This window comes from Bos indicus x Bos taurus, chromosome 1, assembly GCF_003369695.1.
Source record: "Bos indicus x Bos taurus breed Angus x Brahman F1 hybrid chromosome 1, Bos_hybrid_MaternalHap_v2.0, whole genome shotgun sequence".
NCBI classification, from domain to species: Eukaryota; Metazoa; Chordata; class Mammalia; order Artiodactyla; family Bovidae; genus Bos; species Bos indicus x Bos taurus.
Window position 1 is genome coordinate 409,044 of NC_040076.1, and position 17,798 is coordinate 426,841.

The 17,798-nt window shown below is 37.3% G+C and overlaps 1 long non-coding RNA gene and 1 pseudogene across 1 annotated transcript; both read left to right on the top strand.

Moving 5' to 3' along the window:
- Window positions 1-8,379, top strand: part of LOC113899109 — a 43,073-nt pseudogene extending 34,694 nt beyond the window's left edge.
- LOC113905776 lies at window positions 35-1,765 on the top strand. Its single transcript, XR_003506133.1, has 2 exons — window positions 35-169; window positions 811-1,765. It is a non-coding gene; the product is annotated as an uncharacterized LOC113905776 (long non-coding RNA).
- Window positions 8,380-17,798: the final 9,419 nt, after the last annotated feature.

Sequence of the window (17,798 nt, forward strand, 5' to 3'; positions counted from 1 at the left end):
CGGAGTTCACTCAGACTCACGTCCATCGAGTCAGTGATGCCATCCAGCCATCTCATCCTCTGTCGTCCCCTTCTCCTCCTGCCCCCAATCCCTCCCAGCATCAGAGTCTTGGAAGCTCCATCCACAACCTAAATCTCCATTCTCAAAATGCCTAGAAGGTGATGTGAAGGTGAGTAGTACATGAATGACTCTTGATCCATTGTAAAAATGTAGGGTCAGTTTTATAAGTAAGTTTCACTATCTTTATCCTGACCAAAAAGCATAGGTTTTTATTAGACTCGTAACAACACAATTTTGCAGTTTACAGATTTGCATTCTGGAAGCAAACTTTTGTAATACCATGAGAATTTTATTATGCATGGAGGCAACTCTCCTCCATGTCTAGTAGGAAGAGATGATGGTCCTCAACAGGACTAGTCAAGGTGCTGGGGAGTGTATTCCAACAGGTGAGAGTCTTCGAGGTCCAGGGCCTGACTCATGCACACAATAGACTGTGAACTGGTGACTGACTCTCACCTAGGCAATGTAGAGGGTTTGAGAAGGGCCCTTTAACTCACTGGGTGGCAGAGTGCTGGAAGTGGACTATCTCCCTGAGTTCATCAGAACAGGAGAAATGAGCTTTGTCTCAGAATCAGATGTGGGCCATGTGGGAGAAAAGTCTGGCATATGTTCAATTACCTTCAGTCTTTATTTTTTTTTATTTATTATTTTCAATTGAAGGATAATTGCCTTAAGGTATTGTGTTGGTTTTCACCAAACATCAGCGTGAATCAGCCATCGGTTTACCCATGTCCCCTCCCACTTGAATAGTGCTCCCTGAGGATCCATGGAGACTACAGCTGAAAGGTGCAGCAAGAGCAAAAGTCAGAGATCAGGTGAGCTAAAACTGAATCATTAGGCACCACAGGAGTGAGATGCACCCTCCAGATGACTGCAGGAGAGGACACAGCAGTCAGCCTCTTAGCTGAGTACCCATTAAACACACCACAGGAAAATAAAGACAACATGGACAACCTGCCACGGCCAACGACCTAAGTCCCTAAACCAAGCAAAGCTGTCCTATCCTCTGAATCTCTTCCCCACTTAACTGAAGACACTGAAATCGCAGCAAGTGGGCTCAGACGGAGGATCACCTTCCTGTTACAGGCCTCTAGCCCTAAGCAGGACTAAGCCAAGGGAAAACCAAGCTACGAAAGTGAGGAATTCCGATTATTGTCCAGGACTACCCACTTCAAGTACTTAAATGAGACAATATTTGTAACCTAAAATCTCTGCAGTTGTGCATTATCCAAGACTCTGACTATTATCATGGGCCTGCAGGAGTCTTCTTCCAGGGAAGGAGAAGATAACTGTGGCTGAGTGGGCAAGACAGGAAAATAAAATTGCATCTTAATGCAGTTCAATACAGTGGCCACACAAACATGATTTCATTTACTCCTCACAGCCTCTGCAAAAGTTAAGCATGTGAACTTGTACAGCTGGGCAGGGCTGCATGCTCAGAAGGGCTCTGCACTTGGTTTAATGCTCTGTTGTTGTTGTCTTGAAATTTTTACTAATTTTGAAACAAGGAGCACCACATTTTGACTTTTCACTGAACCCTACAAATTATGTAGTTTGTTCTGCAAAGAGCTTTTGGGAGTCTGACCATATTGAATTTTTTGACCTAGATTCGAATTATATGGTGTTAACTTCTTACAACTTTTTATGCTGTGCATATTTATGCAATTTTCTCTGTTTTATATTAAAATAAAATTTTAAAAATAAATCCTTCCCCAGGAATAGATTTACTCCAGGAAATAAGAAAAAAAATTAACTTCTGGCTTATGTTCTCAATGAAATATAAGGGCATGATTCTATCAAATGGACTTCCCTGGTGGCTCAGACAGTAAAGCATCTGCCTACAATGTGGGAGACCTGGATTCAATCCCTGTGTTGGGAAGATCCACTGGAGAAGGAAATGGCAACCCACTCCAGTATTCTTGCCTGGAAAATCTCATGGACGGAGGAGCCTGGTAGGCTATGGTCCACGGGGTCGCAAACAGTGGGATACGATTGACCGACTTCACTTTCACTTTTTTCTATCAAATAGACAAAAATAAGAGAGTTAATCTAAATTGAAGAACTGAAATAAAATCTCTACTGGAAGTACTAAATAGCAGATTTGACTTAGCAGAAAAATAAATTTTGAAGAAGACAAGATAAGCTTGAGATGGAATCATAAAATTCAGAATAAAGACCTAGGAAAGTAAAAGAAGACAACAGAAATGGAAGTAAGATGACAGAGACTCAAATTACAAACTATGATCATCTTTAAAGGAAAAAAGTGGATCAAAATCAACTGTAATAAAAAAAAATAATAATAATCTCTCCGTAGTATAAAAGGACCTGACACCAATAGAAATAAAGAAGTGTCACTGTGTTCATGGCAGATTTAATAGGCAATGTGTTTCCTATCAGCTTTGTTCTTTGAATTCCAAGAAAATAAAAGTCATCTTGAAATCTTCTAAACTTAAAAAAGGTAATTTCCAAGAATTAATGTATAATCAATAAAGTTTCTGTTTTTGTTTCTCTGCAGAAAACAGTAGAGAAATGCCTTTGGGTTTTAGTAGTAAAGTTATAGAGAGGTGATGGCACAAAAAATATGCTAACCAGTCAATTTGCTAGTCATGGTTGAGAGCAAAATGACAATCTCAGATATGTCTATGAAAAAGATTGCTTAAGATGTTAATTCATCCACTGGAAAATGAAAATGAATCAAATTTAAAACTCTATCATTGGGAAGTCATAGTAGAATGGTAAAGAACTAGCAATAAGCCCTGAAAATTGCAAGAGAAAAAACTTTAGAAATCACTAAAAACTAAAGGAGAAAGATTGATGTCTAAAATAATTTGCGTAACTATGGTAACTAACATAGGACACAAATGACAAAATATACTTTAATAAAAGCATTTATTTACCTTAAACAACAGGGCCTACAACCCCAGATTAAACTAACAAAAAGTATATAAAGAGGGAAAAGAGCAAAAGAGCATATATTCTTCTTACTTTTCCATAAAATGGAGTTAATTGTAATATTTAGTTTTCATAATAACATCACAAACAGAAATTCAATAAATCTATAAAAATTGCTAACCTTACCACTAATAAAATTAAAATCAAGTTCTCCATTTTCCAAATTATTATAAATATAAGAGCATACAGAATATCTTCTATTCCACCAGGGAAGCCCTATCCAATAGAACACACACAAAGGAAGAAACAAACAACTTGGCTAAAAGAGGCATAAAATTAACAAAAGTCAAAACCATAAAAACAATTAGAATCAATTACAATAAAGGTAAATTCAGATGAATCATGTGGTTCAAACAAGATTATGCCCCTGGTCTTGGAATAGCTCTAAGTGGCTATAACTTCACAGGAAACACAGTATAAAATACATTGTTATATACAAAAAAAATTTTAAATCAAAAGACTAATACTACGGCCCAGTCTTCTTGATGAACACAGATACTAAAATTGTAAATGAAGTAACAGGGAACAGGAAACACTCCATGGTCCTAGCTTGTTTCCTCTCCATTTTGGTAGTTCAGCAGAGAGCTGGCACAGGAGACCTGAATCCCCTCAAAGAAAGGAAAGGCAGCCTCAACTTTCCAGGGGTCCTCTTTTCTAGAAAGACCCCTTCTAGGCCTGGGAGCATCCATTCTTGCATACTCACATAGATGATCCCTGGCCGTCTTCATGAATACATAGGGCAAGACTAAGGCTCCCTCTACAGACAGAGGAGCCTCCATATACCAAGAGCCTGATTGTGTGTGTGTGTGTGTGTGTGTGTGTGTGTGTGTGCGCGCGTGCTCAGTCATGTTCAACTCTTTGTGACCCCATGAACTAGTCCACCAGGTTCCTCTCTCTGCCCAGGGAATTTTCCAAGCAAGAAAACTGGAGCAGGTGGCCTTTTCCTTTCGCAGGGGATCTTCCCAGCTCAGTGATCAAACCCACATCGCTTGCATCTCCTGCATTGGCAGGTAGACTCTTTACTACTGTGCCACCTGGGAAGCACATTTTTGTTCAATTGCTCAGTCGTGTCTGACTCTGCTACCCCATGAACTCCAGCACACCAGGCCTCCCTGTCCTTCACTACCTCCGTTCCCTAAACTGTGGGACAGTGAGATTCTAGGTGATCTGTCTGTGTGACACTGTTCTCTGCTAGGCAATTTCCTCCATATTAAATCTACTCTACATTGTTAATGATGTTGTCCAGGTGTTTTTGTACAACAGGAATAGAAGTCAACAATTTATTATGCCAAAGGACATTCACTTGACTAATGAAAAGCAGATTGTTTATAAAATTGATTAACATCCTGTGCTGTGCTTAGTTGCTCAGTCGTGTCTTACTCTTTGCGACCCCATGGACTGCAGCCTGCCAGGCTCCTCTGTCCATTGGGATTCTCCAGGCAAGAATACTGGAGTGGGTTGCTATGCTCTCCTCCAGGGGATCTTCCCAACCCAGAGATCAAACCCAGGTCTCCCACATTGCAGGCGGATTCTTTACCATCTGAGCCATCCTCAGTTCAATTCAGTTCAGTTCAGTCGCTCAGTCCTGTCCGACTCTTTGCGACCCCATGAATCGCAGCATGCCAGGCCTCCCTGTCCATCACCAACTCCCGGAGTTCACCCAGACTCATGTCCATCGAGTCAGTGATGCCATCCAGCCATCTCATCCTCTGTCGTCCCCTTCTCCTCCAGCCCCCGATCCCTCCCAGCATCAGAGTCTTTTCCAATGAGTCAACTCTTGGCACGAGGTGGCCAAAGTACTGGAGTTTCAGCTTTAGCATCAGTCCTTCCAAAGAAATCCCAGGGCTGATCTCCTTCAGAATGGACTGGTTGGATCTCCTTGCAGTCCAAGAGACTCTGAGCCATCCTATGTAACATAAAAAAGATAAATAACAAAAACTTGTATTACCTCCTTAATGGGATGGCAACAAAGCAAATGGTAAAACATGCTCATTTCTAATTATACCCTTTAAAAAAGACAAAAAGGTTGGATTTAGAGAGTTTATTTCAAAACAACACAGCATCATGCTCAATGAGGAAAGAACTAACGTCTTTTCCTTTCAAATCACCAGCAAAGGAAATATTTCTATTAATTCAAAAATAGTGATACTTCAGAAATTCTTATCAATTTCACAATTTATAAACCAAAAAAACCCAAAATCATAATAAAAAGCAGAAAAAAATTTATGATGATTTGTAGAAAGTAACATGCAGAAGCTCTAGAAAACTAACCAATTGAAAAACAGAATTCATAGATGAATTCAGCAAAGTGGAAGAGTAAGAATTAGATATGAAAAACATCAATTCCAATTCTATATACCAAATTCAAGAATTCCCATCAGAGATAGCAAAAATTAAGTAAGAATTATACAAATGAGAAAAATGAGTGGTCTAGAGACAAAACTTTTAAAAAAAGAAAACATATTTATATCTAAGACAAAAAACTATATCAATTTTTTATACTACTCAATAGTGTCAAGATTTTAAATATTCCAAAATTAACCTATAGGTTTAATGTGACTAGAGTAAAATCATAACAGGATCCATTTTCAATACTGAGGAAATAATTTAAACCCCATCTGCTAAAATATTTGGTAACATCTTTGAAATCTTTCCAAAAAGATAGTAAACCATAGATTTAAAACAAGTTGTACACTTATGGTAATTAAAACATTGCTTTACTTTTATATATTGATGAGCATACAGATTATTGCAACAGATAAGGTGACTGAAAAGAAATTATATTTGCATGTATGATAAAAGAAGCATCACAAGCCAAGGAATAATGAAAGGATCATTCAATAAATGGGCCTTGGGGGAGTAGGATTCATGAATTTCTTCAGTTTTTACCATGCAACATAATTCACTTCTGATGAATCAAAAAATTGACTTAGTAAAGAAGATCAGAGAAAACTGATATGAGTACTTATCCATTTTTGAAGAGAGACTGATTTTCTAGTTAAACAAACATAAAAAGAGGAAATAATCCTATATTTAACTCAATAAAATTAAAACTCTTTCATGTGAAAAAGTTAATAAGATCTAGAAGGTAAATAAAAGATTGGGCTCAAATTTACAAAGAGGTAATAAACAGATAGGTGATATCTTTATAAACCTCGCTAGTGTTTTAATTTCCTTTTGTTTAGTAACTACTGAGATCAGCACTTTCTTACATGTTTACTTAATAGCTGTAGTTCTACCCTCTGTCTCACCTGTTTGTATCACTTTACCATGTGTCTGTTAGAGAGTCTTAATATTTTTCTCATCATTTCACATTTGGGAAAAAGATTTTTAATAAATAAAGCAAAACAGATAATGCTTTTAACGCACAGAATTAGACAAACACCAAGCCCCCTAGTTATCAAAGAAATGTAAGCCAAAGCTATAGTGAAAAATGTTTACTTGCTAAATTAGCAAACTTTTTTTAAAAGATGATCCCAAAAACTGACTTAGATAAACTGGAATTTTTTCCTATTTGAGTTTGGTAACAGTGGAAGTTTGAAATTATGATTTGGAGAGCAACTTATAATTATAGGCACTATTTATAAATTATTATAAAAATATTAATGATAGTAAGCTTATGTTCTAAAACAAGTAAACAAACAATTCTAAAATATGGGAAAAGCTATTTAAAATTTTTCTAAATAGCCTGTAGATCCAGCAGCCCAGGAATGAGAAAGCAAATTGCAGCACTCATACAGGGAACTCAGTACTGTCATTAAAATGATGATTATGAAGACTGCATAACAGCATGGAAATACTTATGATGATTTTATCATAGGAAAACACAAAAGCAAAATACAAAATGATGAGAAAAGTAGCAAAGGGGGGGGGGAAGAAATGCACTAAGTAAAAAACTTAGTCATTTTTTAAAGAGAATTAAAATGAAGTCCAATTCCTTTGAGTTACAAATTTACAATCACTACTCAGTAATTAAAACTATTCAGTTATAGTGAACTGATTCCACCCCATTCCTCATTCAACAATAAGACACCCCTTACTCCCACCCCAGGTGGGGCTGGAACTTGAGGCCTGGGGAGGAAGGGCTTCTCATCTCTGTTTCCTTCTCCCCCTCCCTAGATTGGAACCCTGGAATGAGACTCCTTGGCTGTTGGCTTCTCCTCACCCTCTGAAGCGGTCCTCTTAGGCAGAATTTCTTTTTAATAGATTTGATTTCTTAGAGAAGTTTTAGACACATAACACAATTGAGCGGAAGACACAGAGATTTCCCACTTACTCCCTGATCCCACATTTGCATAACATCCCCTAGGTCAGCATCCCTCACCAGATGGTGCATTTGTTACAACTGATGGTCTTGCATTGACACGTCATCATCACCCAGAGCCCACAGCTTACTTTTGGTGGTACCCATCCTAAGGGTCTGGGCAAACATATAACGATAAATGTCCATCATTATAATATCACACAGAGTAGTTTCACTGCCCTGAAACTCTTTTGTGCTCCACCTATTCACCCCTGAGTCCTAATTAGATTTTTTTCTTCTTCTTCTTCTTTTTTGGCCACGCTGTACACAAGGCTTGCAGAATCTTAGTTCCCCTACCCGGGATTGAACCTGGACCACAGCAGTGAAAGCACAGAGTTGTAATCGTTGGACCCCTGGGGAACTGCCAAATTAGGCAGAATTTCTTTTTTGTGGTCCGCAGGAAATGCATCCTCATCGTTCGTCCGTGGAGATTGCAGTAACCAAGAGTGGCCTTCCACTCCCTCTGCCTTGCTCTTGGACTTGAAGTATGAATGGAAGGAACCCACCAAGAGCACCCTGAGCTGCTGGAAGCCCACCCTTCCTGCCTGGAGAAAAGGCAGCAGCACCCCACTCCTTCCGAGGAGGCTGGAGCTACGCACACAATGTAGCTCCTCTCTCCAGAGAGACTGTGTTACTTTTCTAACTGGAGTGTTTAATTTGCAGTGTTGTGTTGGTTTCTGCCATACAACACCATGAAGCAGGCATGGATGTGCATATGTTCCTTCCCCCATGAGCTTCCCTCCCTTGCACCCCCGTCACATCCCTCTAGGTCATCACAGAGCACCAGGCTGAGCTCCCTGTGTGATACAGCAACTTCCCACTAGCTGTCTGTTTCACACCTGATAGTGTTTATATGTCAATGCTATGCTCTCAATTCGTCCCTTCTTCAAAGACTCTCCATTCTTTTGAATTGAATGAATGGTCAAGGGGTTTGAGAGCTGTGGATAGGATTCTTGGACCACCACTCTGAGTATTCCTCTGTAATCGGGTCCTTTAATTTTAATTCAGTCGTGTCCAACTCTTTACTACCCCATGGACTGCAGCCCTCCAGGCTCTTCGGTCCCTGGGGATTCTCCAAGCAAGAACACTGGAGTGGGTTGCCATGCCTTCCTCCAGGGAATCTTCCCAACCCAGGGATCGAACCCTGGTCTCCCGCATTGCAGGTGGATTCTTTACTGACTGAGCCACCAGGGAAGCCCCTTTAATTAACAATTTTAACAAGCTGTCTCAAGTATAAAGAGCACAGAGAAGCTTGATAGGTCCTAAATGTCACTTCAGCTTATTTAGGTGATTAAAAAATAAATATATAAATAATACAATAAAAAAGAAAGATAACCAGACATTGAAACTTCGATATCTTCTGGAACCCCTATTTTAATATTTTTATGCCTTGGTCAGTCCTCCCTGAGCTTCTATTCCTTCCTCTGAAATTGGAATAATTAATAATAGCTCTTTTCCTTCTTCAACAGTGTGTTATCATAAAGAGTTAATTGTTTACTACAAACATATCAACATGAGCTAGTCTTATTATAACAATTGGATATTTCATAAAGAGAAATATTCTGGTGTATTCTGTTTTCTTCTTAATACGTGTGAATTGCTATGCTCTTCTAAGTGGTGGAATGATCAGTAGGGAAATAATCAGAAGTGAATACCTAAGTCAAAATTTACCATTACATCTGATGCATTGAGGCTTATCAGAATATCCACCAAGCATTAACAAAAATACAAAACAAAACAAATTACCTGTTAGAATCTGAAGGAAAAAAAAAGAAAATTTGTGAGAGATAGGTTTTGTTTTGCTTTGTTTTTTCTTCTTTTTTAAACCAAAATTAGCAAAACTAAGATGTAACACATCTGGAAACAAAAGCACATCAAAGCTTTTCTTTTAATGAGCACAAAAGACATATTGCTGAGGTTAGATACTTTAAAACGAGTGAAATGAGTTTAGTATTGAAAGAAGCTTTTTGTTGAAGATTACTGCTTTTATTCAGATTCAGATGAAATTGTTTATTTTTGTTAGACAATGAATTTCTTCCTTAAGAGTAATTTCGCTGTAAAGTAATTTTTATCTGTGGCAATTTATATCTAATGTTAGGAGAGAATGATAATAGAGATAATTCATTCTAGGTTTTTCTGGGGTGGTCACCTCAAATGGAAGTCATGTCCGACTCTTTGCGACCCCATGGACCACACAGTCCATGGAATTCTCCAGGCCAGAATACTGGTGTGGGTAGCCTTGCCCTTCTCCAGGGGATCTTTCCAACCCAGGGATAGAACCCAGGTCTCCCACACTGCAGGCGGATTCTTTACCAACTGAGCTATCAGGGAAACCCAGTAATTTTGAAATGGGAGTTAAATAACAATAGGGTAATGAAGCATGATAGTTCAACGGAACACGGAAATGTTTACATTGGTGGTTTTGACAGAATTATACAATTTTAATGTAAGAAGCCTTTCAAAACTGTCCTCGTGTCTTGCACATGAGGAAACTGAATGATGAATATCAGAACAAGAGGTAAGGTCTCTTCATTCCTGGCCCATCACCTCTGTGTGTATGTTTTACACAAGATCCTTCAACTCTTAGGTTTTGTTATGAATCATATTGAGAAATACTGGTTGGAACTGTCAACCTGAGACCTGACTGGGCCGTTGTAACTCCTTTAAGAATCAGGAGAGAGGAACAAGGGGAGTGAAGCTGCTGGCCCCTTCCCCCTGCTGACTCACTCCCCAGAGCGACACCGCTCATAACGCTTCCTCCTTTCACCGCCGTGGGAGTCACGGCTCAAACTTCTGCCATGAGTGAGGGGACTCGGTATTCCCGGCAAGGCGTAGCACTAACTGCTCCTGCCGTCGCAGCCACCTGGGAGGGCGTCACTGCTTGCCCCCCGCCCCTCACCCACTGTATGCCACCCACCGTTTCTATATGTAAGCATGTAGGCCTCGGCCCCGTGCTTTGGAATTGCCCAAACACGGGTATCCAGCTTCTCCACAGAAAAAACAACCTCAGTTTCTCATTAGTGCTCCCACCGCCATTTCCCACCCCAACGTTGCGATTTCCACCTCACAGGGGATCACGGTGATTGCTATCCTACCCACGGACTGCGACACTCCTGGTACTTCTGGCCTAAGATACCCCCTAAGCAGCAAACTTTGGGTCCTGAGGGAGATTCTCCTTGGAGAAGGCCACATCTCCAGGGCAATTTGATCTTCCCTCTGGGTATGGGAAACATGGCCCAGTACAGAACAGAGACCCTGTGAAGGATCATTGCACTGAGATGACTGTAATTCAACTCAGAATTCTATACTTTCTCTTCCCCCCAACACACTCTCCTCCCCTCCCTTTCCCTACCCACCTTCCACTCATGGATGAATATTTACAAATCTCTTTGCTCAAATAAGTTCTTTGAGAATAAGATCACGGAGGGGATTATCTCAATTACAAAAGAAAAAAAAAAAAAGACTATTTCTAAGTAAACAATCCAAATGTCCTTCAATGGGTGAATGATTTAAAGACGTGGCCCACAATACCATGGAATACTACTCAGCAATAAAATAGAATGAACATAGGCACAATAACCTGGTTGATTTCAAAGGAATAATGCTAATTTAAAAAGTCAACCACATAGTCTTATGTACTGTATGATTCCACTTACACAACGTACTTGAAATGACAAAAAATAAAGATGGAGAAAAGCCTAGAGTTTTCCAAGAGTTCAGGAAGGATGGGGAAGTATAGTGATTTTGGCTATAAAAAGGTAGCTCAGGAGAAGCTTGTGATGTGAATATTCTGTATCCTGACAGTGGTGGTGGTTGCCCAAATCTACAAACGTGATAAAAATTTCAGAGAACTAAATACACACACGGAGAAGGCAATGGCACCCCACTCCAGTACTCTTGCCTGGAAAATCCCATGGATGGAGGAGCCTGGAAGGCTGCAGTCCATGGGGTCACTGAGGGTCGGACACAACTGAGTGACTTCACTTTCACTTTTCACTTTCATGCATTGGAGAAGGAAATGGCAACCCACTCCAGTGTTCTTGCCTAGAGAATCCCAGGGACGGGGGAGCCTAGTGGGCTGCCATCTATGGGGTCGCACAGAGTTGGACACGACTGAAGTGACTTAGCAGCAAATACACACATAGGTACTCACATGAGTGCATGTAAAACTTACGAAATCTGAATTCGTTCTGTAAATTATGTCAACGTCAGCTTCCTGACTGATATTATACTATTGTTATGCAACAGTTATGTTATGCTTTTGGGGAAAACTGAGTGAAAGAGCCATGGAATCACTGTATTTTGCACAACTGCATGTGAATCTATAGTTGTCTCCAAAAGGTTTAAAAAATAAAAAATGCTAAGAGAATTCCCTGAGGCTCCTATAATTAAATCATTCTGCCTTTGGACTTTCCTTATTAAAAAGGATGTCTATGAAAAATCTCCAAATTAAAAAAGTGGATTGGTAAAAATACATCTTAAAGTTATTGAAAATTCTTTGTAAAATATAAGTGTAGAAGTGATAGACAAATAGATGACTTTGTCAACTATATTTTTCTTTTAAAAATAAAGGCGTAAAATCAGGCATTCATTGACAGTATTTGCAATACACAGACTGAGTTTTGTTAGCTATTGTTGACTTTTCTGATTTCCGGTCACCAAATCCAAAAATAGCTTGTCATAGACTTCTGACATCTATCATCCAGGTGTTGTCTAAGATCAATTCTGCTTGGGAAGTTCACACATACACACAATAAATAAATAAAGTCAGCCAGAAAGTAGGAGGAAATGAGAGCAGGAAACAGATTTTGTTTGTAGATATCTTTCTTGCTCTTCCCACCTGATTTACTTTTAATGCCAGACATTTCTTCTTTGGTCTTCACTTCCCCAAGTTATTTACCAGATTCTAAGCCAGAGTTGTGTAAGTCATCAGGGGAGAAAATGCTGACTACTAAAGTTTACCTGAGCAGCATCAACCAGGCTGAAGCAATGTATACCCTGGTCCTGTGAATATTCTAGAGAGTCTGGCATTTGTCTTAGTGCTGTTTGCTGGATAACTTCTATTCCCTTGCTGCTGTGATGTTCTGCATTATTAAACATTCATCCTTTTGTTTACAAGTTTTTCATCGCATCTATGACAGTGGCAAAAAAATCTCTGTATGTCCCTGTCTCCTGCAAGTCCCTCATTCAAGCAGTCATAGACAGGCTGGTGCCGTGAAATCCTCAAAGCCCCTGCTGCCAACATCACATTGACAATAATAAAATGTTTACATCACTGTTGAAAAAGAGGAGGAACTGTGATGTTAGTTTCAAAAAAAGTCACTGAGCTAATTGATCAACTTTCAATTGGTAAAATTTAAAATGTCTACTCTGGTAAAAACAGGGTTTTCCAAACTGCTGGAGCTGAAGAATCAATTGCAGGCTGATACCCCTTTAAAATTCAATAAAATAAATGATTAGAAAAGCAAAGAGAAAAAAAAGTTATAGATGTAAAAATACAGCCTCAAAATATTATTACTAATATTTTTTAATGTGAACCATTCTTAAGTCTCTATTGAATTTGTTACAATATTGCTTCTGTTTTATGTTTTGGTTTTTAGACTGCAAGGCATGTGGGTCTTACCTCCCCAAACAGGCAACCCCTTCATTGTAACTCTCCAACCTGTAACCCCTACATTGAGAGGTGAAGTCTTAACCACAGACCGTCAGTCCCCAGTTATTACTAAATTAGCATAGAATTACTCTATCAAACTGCCATAAAAATTCTAAACACTTAACTCTCAATTTCTGTACTAATTTCAGTATAAATATTTCATAAGCCAGCATTTTGAGTAACACTGAACTAAAGGACATTCTGTCATCCGGTCACCCTTCCTCACTTCCTTAAACCTTTTCAATACTCACATTTACACCACTCCTCTCCATTTTCTTTCCTCTGCTGCTGCTCTTGGCAAAGAAAGACAATCAGAAAAAGCCCCCAAGTCTACATAATCCTCCACATATATGTATTGTCTCACTTAATAAAAAAAAAAAAATGGCAGGTCCAGCTTAATATCTGACTTTTATTCTCTCAGTGGCTAAAAGGACCATGCAAAGGAGAAATTATTTCAGGGAACCCAAGTAAAGTCAACTTGTAAGTTGTGGGAGCAGACATCGAATCTGTAATTTTTTTCAAAAACCTGAATGTTTTCTGCACCATTTCCATTTTCTTTTATAATGTTCTAAAAAATATTATTGTGTCTGCATAAGTCAATGTGATGTGTAGTTATCTGCATAGTCTAGCATAAAGAGTTCAGTACTTTTTTAGAGTTCCTTCCATTACTATTTAATTGTTCATTTATGCATTTCTTTACTCCCTCAAAGAGAACATACTCTCTTCGAAGGCAGAGATTTCACCTATTAACTTTTCATATCTTCCACAGCATCTAACACAAGACATAAATCAACATTCTGCAAATATAAAATAAGGAAACAAGTATTAGTCTCTTATTGTTAGTTGAAAACTTATATATGCAAATTTTCAGAGAAAACTGAAATACTTCAAAACAAAAGCAATATTTTAAATATAGAAATAAAAATAAGACAACATAATTTTAATTCTCTTTGATAATTAAAAAGGCCTTCCAACATCTTAGAAATCAGCTTTTGTTGGCTTGGCAAAGTATATGTACCAGAGCAATTATAGTTATTTGCTTTTTCCTTAATTTGGGCCATTGTAGTTATTTTACAAAGCATTTTGGAGGACCCTGAAGACAGGGCTGAATTGCCCCTGGTTAATAAGGACACTTAGTTAATAACAAGAACACTCCAGCTGTTAGACCAACCTCAAGAAGCAACTGATGACCCAAGTTGGATCGTTTTCCAATATACGCTCACATCTTGGCCTTGCTTCTAAGTTGACAGAATCTCTACATCTGCTTTAAAAGCTTTCTACTTTTTATTTTACCAAAGCCTCTTTAAACATTGCCTATGCATACTGAGGCTTTTTCAAACAAATCAGAGATTTTTATGTTTCTAAAGCAGCTATGAGGACTTTACGTTTTCACAAAGGGAATAAAAGATGGAGGTGGTAAAGAGTGGTATATGGGAGGCTTTGTACTTATAACTAAAATGTCTTAATGAACTTATTGATGCATACAAAATAAAGGGAAATGGTTAAAAAAAAATATTTACTATTTTGACCAGTGAACTTATGTCAATGAATTTTTCTACTTCTTTGGAGAAGAAAATTAAAAATAATTAACATAATTAAAATGATAATAGTCCTCTAAAATCTCACACATTATAATACTATGTATTAGTTTCCTAATTTAGGTTCTAGACAAAATTTTAATGGAACAGGTTGATATATATTTAATTATATAATTCTATTTTTTTCTAATATTCTAGGCAAGCTTGAAAGTGACAAATAATATCTAGAAGATAATAAATAAGATTGCAAAATTTATAATGAATCTATTACATCTTATAATAGCTTCTTCATTTATAGTCCTGAATAATCACACAGAACATACATTTCTAAGAAAAACATGCTATTTTACTAGGTATTTATTTGCATAGTAGGTATTTAATTACTATTTCCAACATACCAATATTATTATGTATCAGCAATAAATTACCGTTACATTTTATGTTCTTGATACAGATGAAAAACTCCTCATGATATGACATGTATGTTCAAGAAAAGTAAACATTTAAATTGATAACAAAATATAAGAAATTCAAGAAAAGTAAACATTTAAATTGATAACAAAATATAAGAAATTCAAGAAATGTAAACATTTAAACTGATGCATGTTCAAGAAATGGAGAAGGCAATGGCAACCCACTCCAGTACTCTTGCCTGGAAAATCCCATGGACGGAGGAGCCTGGTAGGCTGCAGTCCATGGCATTGCTGCATCGGACACGACTGAGAGACTTCACTTTCACTTTTCACTTTCATGCATGGGGGAAGGGAATGGCAACCCACTCCAGTGTTCTTGCCTGGAGAATCCCAGGGATAGGAGAGCCTGGTGGGCTGCCATCTATGGGATCTCACAGAGTCAGACAAGATTGAAGTGACTTAGCAGCAGCAGCATGTTCAAGAAAAGTAAACATTTAAATTGATAACAAAATATAAGAAATTCTTATATTTCTTATAACAAAATATAAGAAATTCTTTAAATGGCCCAAACTGTTCACCGACCATAACATGGTTTGATAGTCCTTTATAGTTCCACATGTACCGTAGCTCTTTCCAGAGATAAATGAAACATTATCCTACTCTACTTCTTATTATATGAAAAGGTATATACCCTGTGGCTAAATGATATCAATGAACTCTCATGAGCATTTACCAAATGAATAAATGAGTGAATATGTGAATGAAGGACTGACTAAACATACAAATACCACTATGCTTAACTAAGACTGAAAAGAGTGTTATGTTGCTTTTTTATTTCTTGAGATCTCATTCTGTATCCAGCATGATGATATTCAAATATTTCCAGCATTAATAAGAATTTATTGTTTTTATTAAGACAACATGATTAATATTATATTATATATTATATATATTATATTAAAGATTATACCATATATTAATTATATTAATATATAAAATATATATATTATATAAGTATATTTATAATATATAACATTATATATTATATTATACACATTATATTATATTTTATTATATTATATATAATATAATTATATAATAGTTATATTATTTCATTTATTTATATTTATTATATATAATATATACAATATAATATATAGTATATATAAATATATATAATTATAATTATATAATATTATATCATATTATATATAGTATATCTTATATATCATATATTATATATATTTATTATATATAATATATAATATATATACATATATATATATATATTATATATAATATATAATAAATATTATATAATATATATTATATAAATATATATTATATATTTATAATTATATTATATTATAATAATATAATATAATATAGTATTATATAATATAATTTATTATATATAATATATTATACATTATTTATTATATAATATATATAATATATTATAATATATACATATATATATATAATATGCATATAATATAATATATTGCCGGGAGCAGGAGCTCCGCCTGTGGCAAAGGTCATGAGGACAGCTCTGACATTGGCCTGGACTTAGGGAAACTTCATAATCAAATACAGACCCTAGAACACTCTTGACTGGATTTTACCATCGCTGGAGCAGCTAATGACTTTTTTCACACTTTCTCTAACTTTATTTCTGGAAAAAACATTCTGTCTAATATCCTTGGTTATGTCGCTGCTGGTGCTTTAATTTTGCTTCTCATAATCATTCTTCCTTGTATTGTCAGGATTCTTTGGCAGAACATTCATACGCTCGCGACTGAGCTGCATCTGGCTGTTTTAAGAAATAAAAAAGGAGGAGATGCGGGAGCAGGAGCTCCGCCCGTGGCAAAGGTCATGAGGAAGGAGGCTCGGCATATGCAAAGGCGGGATCGAGCCTCAGGAGTCCCCCTGGAAATTCTCTAGCATCTATCCCCCAAAACCAGAGTCTGCCTACTTTACTGCTTTGTGCTCTCACCTACACCTCTGACTTTACGGGGGGGCTGTCCCCCACTACCTCTCTCTGAAAAAAAAGAGTTAACTTACAGCTCCAGTTAATAAAGTTCCTGGGTGTGATAGTGTTTCAACCTACAAACTCCTTTGGAAGTCCTCTAGCCTGCCTAAATAGGTTTTTCCGGCCACATGTGATTGCTCAGAGCCTCCCAACTGTGAGAGGCATGAGATGTTCTAAACTGTCTAAATACAGATTCCTTTGAGCAGTTAAAAGATTGATTAGAAATTGTATTGGTGAAGGGTTTTTCACTTGTTGGGCCAATGTTTGCTACTAAGTTTCCATATCCCTTACCTGCTGTGTCCCTGGCAGTGTATTGATTAATATAATTGGTGTAAGTAGTAGCTTTAATGTTTGTAACCTTGGACCCTTGAGTTAATTCTTTTTCTTGTTGTAGCCCACCACATCTTTGCCATATAGGAATGGCAACTTTATCTAATGCTTTTGGAGGGTGGCTCCTGACCAATCACCTTTAGAGAAAAATAAGTTTTCTGAAGAAAGGGTCTTAAAATGTTAACAGGCCTCTGGGCCAGAAGATGATGCAAATCACCCAAACTTTTGCATAAGTTTGCAGGAAGAAAGCCTGGCTTGCTGCATGACTCTACCCCTTCCCCCATTATCCTCTATGCATAACTTAAGGTATAAAAACTAGTTTGGAAAATAAAGTGTGGGCCTTGTTCACCGAAACTTGGTCTCCCCACGTCGTTCTTTCTCTCACCTTCTGGCTGAATTATTCAGCCTCTTTTCTCCACTGAATTTCCTCACTGAGCTATCCTTATTTAACCACTCTTTATATCTTTAATTAACATTTAAATAAACTGTTGTTTCCTGATCACCAATGCCGTCTCCC